This window comes from Buteo buteo, chromosome 9 (assembly GCF_964188355.1).
Source record: "Buteo buteo chromosome 9, bButBut1.hap1.1, whole genome shotgun sequence".
In the NCBI taxonomy this organism is placed as follows: domain Eukaryota; kingdom Metazoa; phylum Chordata; class Aves; order Accipitriformes; family Accipitridae; genus Buteo; species Buteo buteo.
The window spans coordinates 2,574,707-2,587,406 of NC_134179.1; the positions used below are offsets into that span (position 1 = coordinate 2,574,707).

The following is a 12,700-nucleotide window of genomic DNA, read 5'->3' on the forward strand; positions in this document are numbered from 1 at the left end:
GACTCCTGCCTGAATTCCAGTTTAAGGAAATGCATCCCAACTACCTAAAATTCCACCTGCATTTTAACTCGGTACCAGGTCTGTATTCCCAACCATCAATCAATAGGTCTGAATTAGTACCTCTGCCCTTCTTCAGGGCTACTGGTGAGAAAATAGCTACTGCTTTAGCGATACAGCTAATTCAGCTGAGAATGTGGCATTCATCCCCTTTGGGGGAAGCAAAACTGTTGCTTTTGGGGTAGCGTTTATGGTTTGGATCTCAAGCCTTTATCTTTAAAGGGAAAAGGCTTGTTCAGAGGTGGAACAGGTCTTGTGGTAGAAACCCAGGATGCTTAGTTATCAAAAATACAGAGCGGAGGGGGGAAAAGTCTAGCAGGGCTGGGGACGATCCAGCATCCCCACTCCAGTCATGTCCCAGGCTGCTTTCTAATATAGAAGATGCTCTACCCGTGGATCAGGCCTCACCTTCGTCTCTGCTAGTTAGAGACTGGCTTCACAGCCAGTGTTTCAATACAATGTTTAATTACCCATCCAGAGAGGTTGTTATAACATCTACAGTGCCAGCTCATCATCTTAATGGGATAAATATTCATCCCCTCCCACAGCATGGTCCTGCCTCGTGAAGCTGCTGCTGCATTCCAGCCCGAAGGTGGCCACGCTGTATCCATAGAAAAAAGCGATCCCTGTAAAACAAGTTAAAAACAATCCTGGATGAAAGGTGGTGATATTTGAAGACAGTTATTTTATCTTTCTTTGGCTTTAAAGATAACACGCTACCAGCATGTCAAAGGGCATCATTTTTCTTCTCTGGGAGTTATTTATGATCTTAATCCTGCTCCACCCTACACATTACAGTTTGTAAGGCTTTTCGGTGAAACTGTTATTGCTTTAAAAAGCAGATCAAATCACATCTTCCCACCCTTTTTTTTTCTTTTTTTTTTTCCACTTCATCTTCTCTGTACCCCAGCACTGGCACGTCTTAATGGCAGAAATGAGCTTACCTTCACAGCCATTTCCACAAATATGGCTCGGGTTTCTGAGCGTGCAGGGAATTGCAAATTTGAGAGACACTTTGTATTTGGATATAAATATTTTTCACACTTTGGCAAAGCATATTTTGCCTTGTCTTTATGAGTAATGATGTGTCATCCTCCGCTATCCCAGTTTTGCATTTCAAAGTCACCCCCGAAGGAAGTTTCCCGGATGTCTCAGCAGCGGGTGGTAACGCTGCTGTCCCAGTTTTGCAAATGACAATCTCCATGTGAGGTGAGGTTATTTAATAACAGGTAGTGCAGTTGTGGAGCGGCCGGGGATCTGGTTATACACCTGGCACAGGGGGCGGTGGGTTTTAACCATTAAACCATTTGTCTGATGGGGCAAACGTCAGAAGAGGAACTTTATTGAAAAAGATGGTGGTGGGATTGCAAGCAAGGAGTGATTTCTTGGCTCCGCTGAGACCTGTGGCAAAGCCTGTGCTGCTTTTGAGAAAGCCAGAGTTTCACTTTAAGCTTTTCACAGCATCCCAGGCACAGGACTTGGTGTCTGAGCCGAAGGAACGGCTCCCCAGGAGCCTCCAGCTCGACTCGTGCTCAGCTGTAGTAGGATAGCGAAGGGGGTTTTATCTTTACTCCTCAATCATGACGGCAGCCCCTGAATCTATGTCCCTGGCCAGTCCAACCTGCTTCTCGCTTGTGGTAGGAAGAAGGTGTTTCCTATCCTCCTCTTACCCCTGCAGAGGGATATCTCCTGGGTACAAACTCATGAACTATTTTGCAGCTGGGGCATCACCAGGTAGTGGGCACTACCTGCCCAGGCTTTCCCAAAATACCACTATTGCTGAATTACACTGAAGTGCTGTATGGCTGGGCAGAAAAGAAGTAAAGCTTCATGAACACAGCCCTGGTTGGGTAGGCTTTAGGGAAGGATGCTGTGTATGTCTAGAGGGAAGCCAGTTGTACACACGACACACAAGCGGCCCTCTTCACGCAGCTATTTTCCTTGTTTTGGAGCCCTCCTGTTATTTGTGATAAGTTGTTCATGTTTTAATCAATCAGGCACATCCTGCAGGATTCCTGCCTGTTGAAGGGACCAATGAAGCGATTGACTCCAGATGGGAAACGTCTGAGTAAGGAGCGCTCCAATAGCCACAGTTCACAACAAAGCTCGTAGGGAAGCGGAGACTGGTGCCGAGGTGGAGTGGGGGGAATTGGTCTTTTCATCGTGTCCTTTTGCAGCCAAGACATCACAGGGAGTTCATGAGACCCAGTGCGTTAATTGCTTGCAGGTCAGGCAGGTCCTTAGGGTATGGGGTTAGAGAGGAAAAAATGCTGATAATGCAGATGAAACTTCCAGTATCGGGATTCATTTGGCACAGAGCTAAGGGGGAGTAATCTGCAACAGTGCAGATGCTGCTCTGAAGAGGGGTTGCGCAGCCAGATGGGGCTGGTGGTGATGGCCACAACAGCCCGCGGGAGATCTGTATGCACATCCCTGTGTTCCTCTGTTATTGCAGGACAGCCTCATCCCCGCTGGCCATGCTGCCCTTCCAAGGGCACCGTGGGCTGCAAAGGGTGATGATGCGCAGAGCAGCAGGGGGACTCGGAGCAGGATTTAAAGATGGTATGAGATGCCATATGGCGTAGATGCTCTGCTTTGAACTCCTAGCGTACTTGATGCTTGCTTATTTTTCATGTATGCACAAGCTCCGGGACGCAGGAACTTCTCAAAGATCGAGCGTGGCACAGATGGGGCACCGATGGATGGTGTCTCAGCAATAGCCCAGCTGAGCAGAGTCCGTCTGGTCCAGCCTAGACTGAAAGCATGCTTACTTCTTAAACTGGAGTTCACAAATGAACCCGAGCTCCTGGAAGATGGTGGGATAAGCTGGTTTGTGTGTGCAAGAGAGAAAAGGCCCTTGGGCAAAGTGTGTGTTTTGGTGAGTCTGCGTGTCCTGAGCATCCTCCCGTGGGATGAGAGAACAGGTACATCGGGGGGGACGTTGCCCACGAGAGGACGGTTATTTATGTTCATGTGGGAGCTGGAGGTGGCACATTTAGGAGCAGATTGGGGTGTGAGTCTGTCTGGTACAAGCTGACATCGCTTTAAGACTAGAATAGGTTTACATTTTCCACCTTCCAGGCAATCACCGAGGAAAGAGATTGTCTCATTTTTTCATGTACATATATCTCGTCTCCGAGTTGCCGAGGCAACACTGTATATGTTTGCAGGCTGGAAGGATCTGGGGATGGAAAATGAAGCCAGGGAGTGGACTGGGAAGTCCAGCAGGAATTTTCCTCTGGTCTTTTGCGGCCGATTGGTTAGCACTAATTTAAGCTGGTCTCCTGGGATTAGTCATCAAATCTGAGATTTCCATTTTTATTATTTTAAATCAACCGCAGTTGCTCTTGGGAGGCCGTTTTTCATGTTAGAAATTAACCTCGCAGAGATTTAGCCGGTGGGGGCTGTAGGATGGGAGCCAGCAGGCAGGGTAATACCATAGAAACATAAACAAGGTACAACATCTTGCTCTACCGGCTGGTGGAAAGCTGAGCCCCCGGGGAGCAGCGGCTCCGCGGCGGTGCAGCCCGCTGCTTCGAGCTTGACAGGAGGCACCGGCATACCTAGATTTTCTCCGTGGCCATTCAGTGCATGATCGTGTCTTGTGTGTTGTTCCAGGGCTTGGTTTTTTAGGATGCCCCAGGCACAGGGAGAAGCCACTGCAAGGATGCACCTGGACGAACACTGCCCATAGCTTCTCTGTGCCGAGGAAGCTCCTGGTTCCAGTTGATTGCCCGGAGAGTCCTGTGTTACTGGTGAAGGTTTTTATAAGTTTCTTCTCCTCCCAGGTCTGCGGTCAATGTTTCCCACAAGCACCAGCTCCTACGGGATCTTACTGCCTCTGTGCCGTGGCCTCAAGTTTGCTCTTAGTGGTGTGCGAGCGTGTGAGGATAGACAGGCACTGCCCCAAAGTTGCAGCATCCCTCGGGCAGGGGAAGGGAGTGAGTGCTGGAGGAGGTGGAAGCAATTTTGTAGATGCCTTAAAGACCTGAAGAAAGGCGGTAACGAGTATCTATAAGTTGAGGCACACTGCACCACTCAAAGTCCACGGGAGATTGCTGTCTGCTCTGGAGAGGTTTTGGGGGATAGCATCTTTTAAGTTCTTACTGATTTTAAGGTTTGTTTATTATTAAGGTGTCTTGTAGCCTGTATTGACCTGGTAGTAACAGGGCTGGAGCCTATGCGTGCCATAACCACTCAGACACCTCCCATCCATCCTTCCCACCACCGTTTCCACAAACCCATCCGGCACCTTGCCCCTCCACGGGCTGCCTGCGTGATGAAAAAGCCCATTCAGCTCTCCAAAGTGTTTTGGGCATTTCCTCAAGCAGAAATGACCTTCTCTCTACCTCTTCCCACCCCCCTGTAAAAGGCAATTTGTGCTGAAACCTCAAAACGTTTGGCAAAAGGTTGGTATTTCTGCCAGGCGGCTTCCCCCAGTTTTTCTGATCTCGAGCAAATAAATAAGGCAAGAACTTCACAAGGACAGGGAAAAGTGGTGGAGGTGATGTTGCTGTTCCTGTTGGAAAGCTGGCATTCCCCACCTCTGCTAAATGAGGTTCAGAGAGGCCATCTGGTATGTGTATTTCTAATCTCATCATTTTATTTCACTGGATCAGGATGGTTTTTTTCATTCTTTCTTTTTGTCAGTCTCTTGGGAGCAGACTTATAAATAGATGAACTGTCCCATGTGCCAGGAATTGGTGTTCAAAAATCCTCCCTGCAAGTAATACAAGATTTGATAAGAAGTGTGTGGAAGGAGTTGTTGATGCTGAAGTCACCCTGGGGTATTTCTCCAACCTCCCCCTGTCCCCTCTCCAGTCTCTGAGCCCTTCCCTGCAGATGGCACTCGGCTTTGGGGCAGTTGCCTGGGGACATAGAGGGGTGACATCCATCCATACCTAGGGAGAGCAGGCTTAGCTGGGCGCGGATATGTCTTAGCGCAGCATATGGAGGGTGGTTACAGCCGGAGCGTTTTCAGCTGTTGGGAAAAAGGCTGTAAAATACGATTCCCACCATAAGCAGCCCTTTGGGTTTGGAGTACATCAAATTGGGTATTTTGCCTCTGGCAGAAACCAAAACCTGATGCGCCAGAGGATGGTAAAGCCCTCGACTAATCCCTTTAATTGTTTAATACCATAGCCAGCAAGGAAATGTTTTCTGATCCCGTTAATCTTTGCTGTGAAAGAAAAGCTTTTGTAACTGTATCTGTAGCTAGCAAAACCCCCTGTTATTCCCATAGTCTAAATACGCAGCCATTCTCTAGCCATCGCCCTGCGCAGAGCCTGCAACCCCACCTTCAGCAGGTTAAGGGGAGAGAAGGAAAGATGCTGGCTGCAGCCTTTAAACCCCTCAAAAATAATTAAAAAAAAGAGGTGAAGCATGAGGCCAGCCGAAGTCCAGCTTGGCAAGAGATGGGAGCAGGATGGCGGTGGGCACGTGGAGGGGCGAAGCGAAGGGGCTGCACCCCATTCAGGGGATGCTACAGGGAGCTGCCTGGCTCTCTGCCAGGGTTTTTAGCCTCTCCGGTTTCCTAAGCACCACACTTCATACAAAGGGGAAGAGAGGAAAAGCTCAGAGGGAGGGAGAGAGGGTGTTTCTGGTATTGAGCAGTGGTGCAGTGCTATTTCTCTCGGCAGCTGACAGTGTAAATGCATTTCCTGGCAGGCAGCTCGCTCTGTATTAAAATTCTTGATGAAGATTATTAAAGTGTGTTTATGAAAAGCCTGCGAGTGCTTCTTGGACTCCGATCTGCCTTTTCAAAATGAGATGTTTGGGTGCGGGCTGAGCACTCATGGGTTATTAAAACCAGCCTGTCCAAACCCACCCGCTCCATTGGCAAAGTGCGGTATCTGTAGCAACCTGGACGGTCCCAGCCTCCTCCAGCTGGGGACTGGTGTGGGGTGACCGCGGCCGGTGCAAGCCCTAGCCATTCCCCAAAACCTTGCTCGTTTGAGTGTGTTGCACGATTTAAGAACATGCTCATGTCCCACTGACCCGGGCTAGGGGCTGGAGCGACGTGCAGAGGGATGATTAGGAGCCGCGGTGCTGTGTTGAAGCCCTGCTCTCAGCCCCGGTGGGTGCTATGGGGAGGACAGGGGCGATGACTGCAGCAACCAGCCCCCAGTTTGTGCTGGCAAAGCTTTTGGGGAGACGTTTCTGTGCTGGAGACGGACCCGTCGAATGCCACACGCAGACAAATGTCCCACTGGCGCTGACACTGAGAGGTCCCTGTCACCCAGAGCCAGGTAACCACCCGCATGTGCTTCTGGCCCAGCTACTGCACACCCCTTGCACACGCACACACGTGCACAAATACGCACCCAGCTACATGCACACCTCGCACATGCTTGCACGGCTCTGCAGCACGTGCCTCCTGCCACACACACCGTGCACGCCTCGGGCAGCAGCCTTGGCCTGGGGCCTGGTTCCCTTTTCTATATGCTCTTCCCTTTCCAGCCTGAGGTAGGATTTTTAATGTGGGAGACCAGGTTGTATATCTAAATATATGTCCTTAAAAAAAAAGTTTCCAAGAACAATGGTGGAAGCAGCCCAAAAATGTGCTAAGAAGGACGAATGCATTAGGATTGGAGTCCAAGCAAAATATCAGAAGGGTGAATCAGAAAGAAGGAAAGGGGGGGGGGAATGTATGGAGTTTTTAAAAAGCTATTTTTTCCTTTCAATGTTAATGGCAGCTTTTCAATTTGAGATTTGAGTGTTGGAGAAATGTGTCAACTGCTCCTGCCCCAAGCCATGCTTGGGGGGGGGATGCAAAAGCATTGTTGCAGTGACACATTCAAGCTGCTTTCAGTCCAGCCCCATTTAGAATCATAGAATAGTCTGGCTTGAAAAGGACCTTTAAAGGTCATCTAGTCCAACCTCTGCTGCAACGAGCAGGGACATCTTCAACTACATCAGGTTGCTCAGCCCCGTCCAACCTGACCTTGAATGTTTCCAGGGATGGGACATCTACCACCTCTCTGGGCAACCGGTGCCAGTGTTTTGCCACCCTCATCATCAAAAATTTCTTCCTGGTATCTAGTCTAAATCTACCCTCTTTTAGTTTAAAAACTTGCTTTCCCAGCGGATGTCAGGGTGGTTGAAGTCCCTCAGGAGGACGAGATGCAAGCGTGATGCCTCCTGTAGCAGAAGAAGGCTTCGTCAAAAGGCTCCGAGTGATCGGGTGGCCTGTAGTAAACACCAACCACAAGGTTCCCTTTGTTGCCTCAGTCTCTTATTCTTACCCATAAACTTTCAACCTGCTCGTGGCTATTCTTCAGAGACAGCCCTTCACACTCTACCCGTTTCTTGATGTAGAGGGCAATGCCTCCGCCCCTCCTTCCTCCCCTGTCCCTTCTGAACAGCCTGTAGCCATCGATAGCCGCACTTCAGTCATGGGATTCATCCCACCAAGTTTCAGTAATGGCAACTAGGTCATAGCTTTCTAGCAGCACGGTGGCTTCCAACTCCTCCTGTTCGTTGCCCGTGCTGGGTGTGTTGGTGAAAAGGCACTTCAGCTGGGCTGTCGGCTGTGTCATCTTCTTAGAGGAACACCTAGCACATCTCAGAGCAATAGGCTGAGGGCCCTCGCTAGCACCCCGTCCCTCTAACCTTGGCGTGTCAACCCATAGCTTGTCACGGGCAAGCCTGCTATTAGCCCCTTTCCCCTTCAAGGCTAGTTTAAAGCTTTGTCAATGAGCCCCGCTAGCTTGTGAGCAAAGACCCTCTTCCCCCTTTGAGAAAGGTGAATCCTATCCAATGCCAGCAAGACCGTTGCCATGTAGGCCACCTCATTATTGAAAAACCCAAAATTGTGGTGGTAACACCAGCCGCGGAGCAATGTATTAATAAACTGGGCCTGTTTCCTCCGATGTCGCTGCCCGCAACTGGAAAGAGAGAGGAAAAAATAACCTGTGCTCCAGATTCCCTTACCAACCATCCCAAGGCCCTGAAGTCTCTTTTGATCGCCATTGCACAGATGTTTTTGCTATTATTGTTATTAATTGAGCTCATTGATTTATGTTCTGCCCTTTCTTACAGCTTCCCCATCTCTATGCAGCATGATTACCTAGTGATGTTTGATTAGTGGGGCTAATGAGCCACCGCACGCGTGGTTTAGACCCCACGCCTCTGGTTTCAGCCCTCGCTTGCCAGTCCTTCACCATTGCGCTGCGGCATGCCTGTTAGAAATAAACCGTTGGGAGTGTTTTACGGTAGTTTCTTGAAGCAGGAAAAGCTGAGCTGCTTTGCAGATCTTCCCTCTCTAGGAAAATGGGAGATGCGCCAACGGGTGCCACGTAGGAAAGGTGTTGGTTGAGCAGGTCAGTAGCCCAGCAGAAAGAAGTTTGTGGGTGATGCTGAAGTTGTAAGTAGCGTTTTCTGGAGTAGGGACAGCCCTGTGTTCTCTGGAAATGCAGCCTGTACCTAAAACCTACTGGTTTTACGCCGGTTTGTGATAACTGGTGATAGTGTCTAGCGGTTGCTGTACTCTTGAGCACCCCTGTATGTGTCCTGGCAGATCTTTCTCCCGTAATTCAGTAGCATGGTTTAGGCAGGCTAAACCCAAGTTGTCTTCTGCCTTACCTTTCTGGCTCCCTCCTTTATTTGTTGTTTGATCTGTCCCTTCACTTCTCTTGCAGCTCAGACTCCCTTCCCATATTATCATAGGTTCCAGCCAAAAGAGGGCTGATTGCAGAGGGCAGATGAAGAGGCCAGAAAAAAACCTGTGTGATAAAATCTTGGTTTTGATTGCATGAAATGGGAAGAAAAATCTGTTCTCCAGGCCAATCAGAATGGTGTGGTGGCTGCAGACAGAGGTGGGAGGAGAAAGGGGGAGATCAAGCCCGAATTCGTACTTACCCCTAGTGACTGCAACATCCGTCAGGGCTAAAGACAATCTGTGTCTCATTAATCATCTGATATAAACAGAGGGGGACTCACTGGAATAGAGCAGTGTCACTGGATGAATGGCCTGGAATTGGAAAATAAACATTTCAAACTCTGCCTCGGCGTTTATTTTTGCTAAATGCCTTCGCTGCGCCTGGACGTTTTGCTAGCAGCGGGGTACCGCTGCCCCAAATCCATCCCCAGGAGCGTGGCTGGAGTGTGAGCTTGCGATGCTGGGCGAGAAACGCACCAAATCAAAGTGCAAGGAAAATTTTGGAGCAGCCACAGTAGTAATCTGTCCTGGGTGCTTTCATGCTTTAGCTCCAAGCTAAAGGCTTTCTCCCGCCCCAGGGGGCTGTGGAGGGGTTTCTCTCTTGACAGCGCTTGTTTTTTTAGCAGGTGGGAAATGCAGCAGCGAGGCAGCATGGTTGGGCTTGCAGGCATGATGCTTTTCCTTACCTTAGTCCCACAAACCTGTGGTCAGTGGTGATCCAGGGAGGTTGGTACCTGCAGATACAACTGATGTGTCTCCATCAAATGCTCTCCATGTTCACGCCCTGCTGGATTTCCACGAACAGCAGTTGTGTTTTCTTCAAACCTCTCATGCCTGTTGAGTTTTTTCCCCCCACTTCCCCTCTGCAAAAACCCACCAGGTGCAGTCTAGAATCCACGCTCACCCAAATATGCCTTTAATTCTGGTTTATTAAGATGGTTACTGTGTAGATGATTAGAAACATATTCTGGGAGATTTAATGGCCTCAGAACAGACACGTAGCCATTACAGAGCTGTTAATCCTTTATAAATATGTTTTCAATCATGCCAGTATTTAACATACGATAACTGTCCTATTAAATGTAATGTATAGCTGGCAGCCTTGTTATAAAGAATTGCAAGCTATTTTTTGTTTCTACAGGCTCGTTAACTTTTGCTGCTCAGGAGATATTAGCAAAACCACAGGTGGACATCTCAGCTCAGATATCCAACTCTTCCACATCCCACGAGGATCCTGGCTGGTGCTTGCACTTGCTGTACGAGGACCTTCACCAGGAGGGGGTTTGCTGAGACCCTAGCAGGTGAGAAGCTTTTGTTGCGGCCGTGGACCTGCTACCTGCTTATTTTTAGCATTGCTCAGTGCATCTTGTTCCACCTTTGCCATACTGTCCCGGTTGTAAGAGCAGCAAGACAACATGTATAAAGCTATGTTAGTGCTTACAACTTCAGTAGCTGGGCGAGCTCTGCTAAAATAAACCCTTTATATCTCTGCGTGCAGTGTGGCAGCAAAAGCAGTATTTCCAGCTGCAGACCAGGAGCTTTGCAGACTTGCACAAAATGTATGCATGCATACTAGCGCATAGGCAGTATAGCATACCCCTCTCCCGTGTATCTGCTCTGACATCAGGAATAGTAAATTCCATTAGCAATGACATTTTGGGCCTTATGTTTCTGGTGGTGAGAAGAAAACAAGCAGCCCCCAGCTATGCTCGGTTGGAAAATAAATGACATAACCTGGGCTGGCTTTTCATGTGCCTTCTGACTTGACGTGCCATCCAGCTTGGTTCCCATCCAACTGACCAGCCATTCCTGAGGATGGGCTGGTTACAGGAGAAGACAGGTTGAGAAGGGGAAAAATTTCCACTAAATTAAATTATTTTAGCTGGAAAAATAAACTCTCATCACAGCTTGAAGCAAACGTCTGCCTGGTGCCTCCCCTGCTTAGCGTGAGATGCTGCCATGCGGCAGGAGGACTCGCTCCTATCCAAACTGCTCCATGCCGAGCCAAGGAAAGGCAGGTGTCTGTGATACTCCCCTCACTCCCCGACATCCCCTCGCCACTGTCCCCCAACGTGTCACTCGTGCGATGTGTTCCTCGGTGCTGAATAACGAAAGCTTCGTGGGAAAGGGGCAGCAGCCCTTTGCCTTTTGGAGTGCCAGCACCCTGGCGCGAAGCCATTGCTCCGGTACTGCTGGGTATGGGCCAAGGGCTCGGGCAGCCCTGTCTGACCCCCTTTTGTGGCTCCTTTGTCTCTGGGTCTCCAAACTAACGCTTTTTGTCCCCAACACCATGCTGCCCTGCTACCCCCGGCCCACTTGGCCAAGAGGGAGCCGTCGGGGCAGGACAAGGGGCTATTCTTTGTGGAGAACAGTGGGGGATCTCATAACGGGGCAGCTGGCCCTCGGCCATCACCCACCACCGTCCTCCACACCTAGGTCACGTCTGGGCACTGGCATTTATTGGGACCGGTCTGTGTCGGGCACCACGAGTGAATTGCGCAGAGAGGGAGGATGGGGGGACGGGGTCAGGGCTCGGGGATCGCAGGCAGCAGCCAGGGAGACGGCCCCTGCGTTTGCAGGGGGGTCCTGGGCTCAGCTCTTGAGCACAACCGGTGTCAGCTATGGAGTTTTTAACATGTTTTCCTAAAAGCGGTTCATTTGCACGTTGCTATGGGGGGACAGGGTGTGGGTGCTCTAGGCTGGTGGCTTGTCGCTTGAGAGTGAAAAGGAAACATCCTGCTGGAGCCTCCTCCAGCAGCCCTGCAAGCCCAGAAGCAGCCAGGGCAGCGAGGGTTAAGGGACAGAGTTATTTCCAGTTCCCTTTGCTGTGTCGCCCCTCACACCCCGCCATGCCTCAGTGGTGGCTGGGAGCCCCACAGCCCCATGTGCTGGTGCTTGGAGCGGGCGCTGTTTGTTTTGGAAGGAAGCAGGCTTTGTCTGCAGAGCCGCCGGCCAGTTTTCCGCAGCCCACCTTATAAACTTTCCCAGCCTCGGCGCTCCTCGCACCCAGCAGCTACCTGGGCTGCCGGCACGGCCAAATATTTTCATCGCCAGGTGCTATTTCCGTGCCTGACCTCCCTGCAGTGGCAGATGTCAGTGTGTGGGTGGGATGCTTGCAGGGCTGGAGGGACCTGCCACCCCCATCCCGTCTCCCCGTGTTCCCATCCAACGCAGCTGTTTGCTGTTTCCACTGCAGCCCTGGCTCTCCCTTCCTGTGAGATATTTCCCCGCGTCGCTTCGTGTGTCTTCTGCAAGGTGACGGGCTCTGTCTGAAATGCTCCACAGTCATCACGGCGTGGAGCGTGGTGGGTACCAGGAGCCTGGGGAGGGTGCAGGTAGTTGCAGGAGAGAGCAAGGATGCCCAAGAGTTGCTGTGGGCAATGCAAAAAGAAAAGGGGGGAAAAAAAATCAGGGCTTTGACCAAGCCCAGTCAAGGACGGTGGTTCTCTCCGTCCACACAGACCTTTTCCACCATGAAATGCTATTTTTGCTTTTAAAAAATGAAAACGTGCATTTTGCGTGGCTAAAATCCCAGAAAGAACAAGGTCTGGGGGAAAGGGGGAGCTGAGTGAAGCAGGGCTGTGCTGGTAGCGCTGGGCTGGAGGGCGGTTAATGGCCCCCCAGTCACCTGGGGCTATCAAAGACGGCCTTTGGGCTAGTGCTGGGCTCTGTTGTGGGGGAGAGGGTGAGATCCCATCCGTGGGAGGACCTGGGTCAGGGCTAGGAGGCAACGTGCAGGAAGGGCCGAGAGCAGCTGACGGGCAGTCTTAGCAAACCTCTGCAGTTTTTTTAGGTTTTTTTTTTCTTCTTTCCTGTTAGAAAAAGCTCATCTGGGGACTTTTTCCTGCCAGCCTTCCTCTGAGCTGCAGGAAGGCCAAGCAGAAACTTCCCCGAGGGTGGCCGACTTTCCATAGCTGCTTTCCAGGGGATTTCTCCCCCACTCCTCCAAAACCTTTCTCCCTGTCTGAGCAGCTGTGGAGCAGG

The 12,700-nt window shown here is 50.5% G+C and overlaps 1 protein-coding gene across 8 annotated transcripts in view; it reads left to right on the top strand.

Annotated features, from left to right (window-relative positions):
- SNX19 (sorting nexin 19) overlaps positions 1–12,700 on the top strand; it is a 133,388-nt gene that overhangs the window by 98,553 nt on the left and 22,135 nt on the right. For 6 of the 8 annotated variants that reach the window (XR_012651478.1, XR_012651477.1, XR_012651493.1 and 3 more), the window contains one exon: positions 9,858–10,017. The exons of 1 other annotated variant lie outside the window; for it this stretch is intronic. The gene's annotated coding sequence lies outside the window, so the exon portion shown is untranslated. Of the gene's footprint in view, positions 1–9,857; positions 10,018–11,912; positions 11,981–12,700 lie in introns of those variants that run through there. One more of the 8 variants, XR_012651480.1, reaches the window with a different exon arrangement.